Source organism: Dendropsophus ebraccatus, chromosome 1 (genome assembly GCF_027789765.1).
Source record: "Dendropsophus ebraccatus isolate aDenEbr1 chromosome 1, aDenEbr1.pat, whole genome shotgun sequence".
Lineage (NCBI taxonomy): Eukaryota > Metazoa > Chordata > Amphibia > Anura > Hylidae > Dendropsophus > Dendropsophus ebraccatus.
The window spans coordinates 198,448,869-198,456,434 of record NC_091454.1 but is presented as its reverse complement, the minus strand read 5'-3'; positions in this window follow the sequence as shown (position 1 = coordinate 198,456,434).

Below are 7,566 nucleotides of genomic sequence, written 5' to 3'. Positions count from 1 at the left end.
CACCATGTTATCCAGGAAGTGACATCACCATGTTATCCAGGAAGTGAAGCCTTGATGCAGTAGGAAGTGCAGGGAAGAAACACTTAATAAGCATTTCCCATAATAAGTGTATATTGGTGATTTGTATAATTTTGGGGGGGGCAATACAATACTTTAATAAAAATTTTCGCTGGACTTCCCCTTTAAGCTATGTTCACATTTGGTAAGAGAAAAGATCATCCCGGCCGGTACTGCAGTAACGGGCAGATGATCTTTAGCGCCGCTGAGTTGACTATGGAGCGTACGGCCGGAGCTGCACACTCCATAGTGCGCACTGACAGGGTTTTCTGCGGCCGCTATTCACTAAATATCGTCCGCAGAAAACTGACATGTTAGTTTCTCACGGCGCCGCTTGGGATCCCAGACATAGTGTATACCATGCGTATACACTCCGGCTGGGATTCCCTCAAAAGGCAGCACTATGTAAGTTCCGTGGGAATCGTGGCCATTGTAACAACGGCCGTGATTCCCACAGAACTTATGTTGTGTGAACATAGCCTCAGGGTGCGTTGGCACGTACAGGATCTGCAGCAGATCCCAAGCAGATTTGATGGTGCAGATTTCATGCTGTTATTTAGTTGTTTAGATCAAATCTGCTGCAGATCCGCAGCATAAAATCCGCTGCGTTACGGTGTGTGTGTGAAGCTACCCTTAAAGGATTTTTGAGGGTAAATACGACCGATGACCTATCCGCAGGATAGGCTATCAACTGATGGCAGAAATCCAACATCCAGCACCCCCACAATCAACTGTTTGGCGCATTCACGACACCACGCAGTGAACAGGAGCTGGGTCCCCACCAACCAGCAACTCTTGGTCTTAAAGGACTACTTCATCCAAAGTGCCTTACTGTTTTATTTACCCCAATAACTCATAGAAGTCCATGGTGATATCCTGGCACATATCATTGTTGGTTTTCAATGACTTCTATGGATCCTGGCTATAGAGGTTGGATTGGATTGCACAGAACTTACAACTAGTGTCAACTCCTGGACTGTGTGAAAAATTATGTAAATTGAGTACAATTTATTGACAGTCATCTACATGAAATTCTCATCTGACAGTGAGAATTTCTTATTGTCTAATTAAAAACAGGAGTGTAAATTCTTAAAAAAAATAAAATTCTAAAAAATTATTATTGTGTGTTCCTTCCTGTATATACAGTGCACAGTTCTTGTGCTGAGCGACCTGTTCACCTCCTTTTTATATTCATGTAATGAGTTAAAAGGAAACTATCAGCAGGTTAGACAAATCTAGCCCCGTATAGCGTCCGAAACACTGAGGAGGAAGGTATGTGTCTTACCACCCCCCCTCGGCGCTGGTCCCACGCTGTTAGTCTGTGTAATCTTTGTCTGGGAGCACTGTTAGGAGCATTGCCCCGCCCCCACAGCGTCATCCCGCCTGCCCGCTCCAGTGGAGGGGCCGGATGATGCTGTGGGGGCGGGGCAGTGCTCCTAACAGTGCTCCCAGCCGAAGATTACACCAACTAACTGTTCCTGTCAATTACATTGAAGTCTTTGATTGATTAAAAAAAGTTGGTTTAAAATCTAGCAGTGAACTCGTGGCCAATATAAGATTTGTTTTGGACACCATGTAAGCAAAGTATGGAGAGGAATTCATGAGGGAAAGTCACCGGTCCTATTCCCAGAATTATGGTATGGGGTGATATAGTGTATAGTAGCCGGACCCCCTAGTCGCTGTTCCATTGAATTGATGGATTCACGTTGCTTCTGATCTTTCCCCCAACTAACCTCTGACTGTGTCCCCCTTTTCTTGTGTTCAGTTTTTTTCTAAAACCACTTCCCTGATGAACCTTATTTAGTCCTTTACCATATTTAAAGGTTATGATCATTTACCTCTCTGATAGGATGCCAGGGCATGTGTAATTCTCAATACGCAATACTGAAAAAAATCAACTATGAGTTTAAAGCAAATGTAACGATGCCCATAGGGAATAAATGGAGCCATCATTCTCTATGGACATCGGACTCATCTCTGCCGCGCGCACCACTTCCGACAGCGAGACCTTCGTCCCGGGACCGGGTCCAGGAGCAGGACTTGCAGGAAAGGGTAAGTATCCGGGGCTGCACGGGGGGTCGGGCGGGCTCTGCGCTAGAGATGAGTGAACCTGCCAAGGTTCAGGTTCGTACGAACCTGAACTCTCTGCTTCTGACTGCCGCTGTCTCTGCCTGTTGTCGCTGTATCCCAGTTTTCCAGGCGGTCCTCCGGCTGTATCCACCCTCTCCACGGAGCTGGCAGACAGCGGGAATCAGAAGCCGAACCTCGGCAGGTTCGCTCATCTCTACTCTGACAGGTTCCCTTTAAGGCCACTTTCAGGAATACAGCGACAACTCTGGGTTCATTGGTTGTGCCCGCACATAAATGAGCTCTTCACAATGTACAGAGCTGTGAACACAGCGGGCGGCATTACATTGACTTCCATGCAATGTCGTCCCTACAGTAAAGAAGAGACACTGATTCCATGGCAATCAGCATCCGTTCTTTACATAAAAATTATGCAGTGTGAACATAGCCTTACAGAGTTTCATTGATTCCATGACACCGCTATACATTGTTGTGATGAATGGTTTGTCCTATCTTTCCCTATATAATAACTACAATGTCACGTCCATACCTGTGTGTATAGACCAGCCAGTCATGCGGTGCATGAGGCAGGAAATTCCTGATGATGTCACAAGGTGTCATGACTGGGATTTCCTGGCAGGGGCGGTGTGGAAGATGACTCCCCCCCCCCAGGACATATGTTATAGCTGTGAGGCAATATACCTGAGAGGCTTATACTCTCCTGCAACAACACACACCTTCTATGATATACAGATAAGGTCACAGGTCACTGCTTCCTTGCATATAATACATCTTCTATGTCTCCATACTAGATGACATGTGATGTTACCGGAGCTCCGCTGACCACCGGGTAATGACCTGTTGTGCATGATACATAAGTGTTGTGTATATATTGTTGTTCATTCCTGCAGTATCCGTGGAGTCCCTGTACTCTTGTCCATTTTCTTCCAGAAACAGCACCTCTCCTGTCCTCAGTTTGGGTGTGGGGTTTTGCAGCTCAGTTCCATTGACGTTAAAGGGGTTATCCAGCGAAAATCTTTTTCTTTCAAATCAACTGGTGTGAGAAAATTGTATAGATTTGTAATTTACTTCTATTAAAAAAATCTCAAGTCTTCCCATACTTATTAGCTGCTGTATGTGCTGCAGGAAATGTTGTTTTATTTTGACTGACAGACTGCTCTCTGCTGACATCTCTGGCTGAGACAGGAACTGTCCAGAGTAGGAGAGGTTTTCTATGGGGATTCATAGAAAACAGAGACAGAGTTCATGTCTCGGCCAGAGATGTCAGCAGAGAGCACTGTGTCAGACTGAAAATAAAGCAACATTTCCTGCAGGACATACAGAAGCTGATAAGTATGGGAAAACTAGAGATTTTTTAATAGAAGTAAATTAGAAATCTATATAACTTTCTCACAGTACTTGTTCCTGGTAACCAGCAAGCTTGAAGTGCCTCATCTGAGTAAAGTGTTCCAGCAAGGACTGTGTCTATCAATATAATTTCTGCACCATCTTCTCGCAGCTTTACCAGCAGCCTGGGAGGGGGGCATCTCTTATATTTCACCCCTGGTAGATTCTATAATGAATGTAAAATATTTTTCTATGATAAAAAAAAACTAAATGTTTTCAAATTTATTTCATCTGATTCAAATTTCAATTAAAAAAATATTTTTCATGTGACAAAAAGCGGGTAGACGTCCTCTAACCATCTGTTATTCGATAGCCTTCGTGCTATGTGCATCAGTTACGCCGCATGCTCCTTACTGTAAAATGCTGTGTCAGGTCCATTCTATTGGCTTCCTGTAGACTGGTGAAGCATGCAGCACCTCAGGCCTCCACTGATGGTAATGTTATGTGAAGGCTCAAATATCTATGTGAAAGGTTAATGCTGATCTTGTCACTTTTAGTTATAGTGTCATTTGCTTCTACCTGTAAACCTGATTTACGTCTTCCCGCCTGTAAGATCTGATATTTTTTCACTTCAAATGGCCATAAACATTATAGGGGTACTCCAGCGGGGGGGGGGGGGGGGGGGGGGGGGGGGGGGGGGTTTGGGGGAAATCTTTCAAATCAGCTGATTTCAGAAAGTTATATTGATTTGTAAATTACTTTTATTTAAAAAATATCCAGTCATTCAGTACTTATCAGCTGCTGTATGTCCTGCAGGAAGGGGTGTATTCTTTCCAGTCTGACACAGTGCTCTCTGCTGCCACCTCTGTCCATGTCAGGAACTGGGCAGCGTTGGCATCTAGGAGTTTGATGCTTTTTTCCGCTATTTGTCAGGAACTGCCCAGAGCAGCAGCAAATTCCCATAGAAAACCTCCCCTGCTCTGGACAGTTCCTGACATGGACAGAGGTAGCAGCAGAGAGCACTGTGTCAGACTGGAAAGATCACACCACTTTCTGCAGGACATACAGAAGATGATAAGTACTGGAAGACTTGAGATTCTTAAATAGAAGTAAATTGCAAATCTATATAACTTTGAAAACAGTTTATATGAAATAAAAAGTTTTTTTTTTTTTTTTTTGCCGGAGTACCCCTTAATAGGTTATATCCAGGATTGAAAAAAACATAGCTGCTTTGTTCCAGAAACAGTGCCACTGTGCCATAGTGTCTACAGTTTGTATGTGGTATTGCATTCCAGTTCCATTCAAGTGAATGGAAAAGAGTTATAATACCGCCCACCCCTCCGGGATAGGTATAACGCTGATTTTTGAAAGCATCTATATAACTCCTTTAAACAAGCGGGCAATTTTATAAAGATTTCTTTGTACAAAAACATATGATTACTATATATCTATCTATGGTCCTTGGTAGCAATGGGAAACCTATGCCCTCCAGCTGTTGCAAAACTACAATTCTCATCATGCCTGGACAGCCAAAGCTTCGCTTTGGCTGTCCAGGCATGATGAGAATTGTAGTTTTGCAACAGCTGGAGGGCCAAAGGTTCCCCATCCCTCGTCTATGGTATGTTAGAGAAGACAGGACATTCTTAGAAAGGAAGCAATTGAACACCAGGGGGCGCCAGAACAAATAGGTTACAATGAAAATTTTTATGTTTTACATAATCTTACAGAGAGATGTAATATTTTAAGGCTCTATGTAAAGCCTGCACTGCTATTCTTCCTGTTAAAATCACAGACCGCATTGTTAGTCAATAAATGGGCTCCCTTGGTCTCCATTCTGTGATATATTTAATAGTTATATTGGTTTTTACTGCTTCTTATACAGAAAATGAAACTGATGACCCAGATATGAGCTAAATCACATTACATTTCCAAGATTAGGTCGGTCTATACATGTCCATAGTTGACGTACAGCCACTGTGTTCCCAACAGGTCCATAGACTACAATGAACCCAACAAGTCCCAATTGTGACTATGTTCAGGCTATTACATGAACATACATACTTTCTGTGCCCCATATTTTTCTGACAAGAAGGGTTTAGGTCAGGGGTAGGGAACCTTAGGCCCTCCAGATGTTGCAAAACTACCACTCCCATCATGCCTGGATTTCCATCATCCCTATGCAATAACGCCGTCAGGCCTATTAGATGTGTCAGTGTTAGTACAGTACATTCACAAACAAGCTGGGAAAAGTTCCTTATGATGTAATCACTGGGATTTCCTAGAAGGCGCAGTATAAGACCTTCCCCCAGGCCATATGTTTTACCTGCAAGACACCGGGCTATCCACTATCTCTGCAGATCACAATTGCATCACAATTACTGTGACGAGACACAGAGTCTCCGCCGAGAACAATAAAGAACCAACCCGGATGTAAGAAGCTTTATTATAGGTGAGAGTAAGGGCCCTATTCAACCAGACGATTATCGTTCAGATTATCATTAAATCGTTCGAATCTAAACGATAATCGTTCGGTTGAAATGCAGTAACGATTAACGACCAAACGAGAAATCGTTGATCGCTTTATAAGACCTGGACCTATTTTTATCGTTGCTCGTTCGCAAAACGTTCGCAAATCGTTCGCATTGAATAAGAAATCGTTTGGTCGTTCGCAATAGATACGAACGCAATAGCGAATAAATAGCGAAGAAAAGCGATCGCAATTACGATCATAAGTAACGATTATCGTTCCATGGAAATTAGTGAACTTTTCAGGTCTTTCGCAATAGCAGTCGTTTGAGATCGTTAATCGTTAACGATTATGCAAACGATAATCGTCCGGTGGAATAGGGCCCTTAAGATTAGGTGCAGGAAACCTTCTGTTCTTCATAACCAGTCCCATAACCAATGATCATGATACAGTTTTCGCCTCAAAAAAAAGTTGTGTGAACATAGCCTTAAGGCCCTATTCCACGGAACGATTATCGTTCGTATTCAGCCGATATCGGCCGCTACGGACGATAATCGCCCCCCTGGAATAGAGTGCAACGATCAGCTGACATTGTTCATGTCGGCTGATCGTTGCAGTCGCTTGTTTTTCAACATGTTGAAAAACAAGCGACTGATATAGCAGCGATCTGCTGCCGTCGCTCCATTGAATAGAAGCATCGGCAGTATCCTATGGGCTGCCCGGACGATCAGCGATCACCCGGGCAGCCTCCCCGCCGCCCCCTCCCGCACTCACCCGCTCGCTGCTGCCGCGTTGAATAGCGGCGGCAGCGAGCGGGGAACGAGGAGCAAACGAGAGCTGAGAGCGCTCGTTTGCTCCTCTAACGACCCGTGGAATAGGCCCATTATCCTAACCGCTGTTTTTCCTGAAATCAACTGCTTTCCTGAGACAAAAAAAACAAAAACAGCTGGTTATTCCATTGTAAGGCTATGTTCACACTATACATAAGTTCCGTGGAAATCACGGCTGCTAAAGGGATCCCGGCTGGAGTGTATACACATGGTATACACTCCGGCCAGGATCCCTGGCGGCGGCGTAGAAAACTAACATGTCCGTTATCTGTGGCCGCTATTCAGTGAATAGCGGCAGCAGAAAACCCTGTCAGTGCACACAGTGGAGCGAGCGGCTCTGGCCGCACACTCCATAGTGTGCTGTGGGGAGTTCTGATGCGGGCGCGCACGGATGCACTCACATCAGAACTCTGCGGCGCTTAAGATGATCTGGCTGATGCTGCAGTATTGGCCAGGATGATCTTTTTAGAGACTGTCCGTTCCGTGACCCGGCTGGTCTCATACATAGTGTGATCATAGCCTAAACAAGCAATAAAGCAAATTAGGTTCAGGGTTCGAATGGATTTACTGTAAATTTGCTCATCTATTGTCGTAGATGATGAGCATGTTGATTATTCGAACGGTGGTTATCAATTACGGACGTAATTCTATACGTTGTGTTCCCCATTTGTTTCCCATTTACTTTAATAGAGCGCATTATTATATAAAAAATACAGTTGCATGTTTTCCTCAAAATTACGGCTGTATTTTACCAGTTTTTTAGCCTTAGGCCATGATCCCACACATCAGCCGTAACCT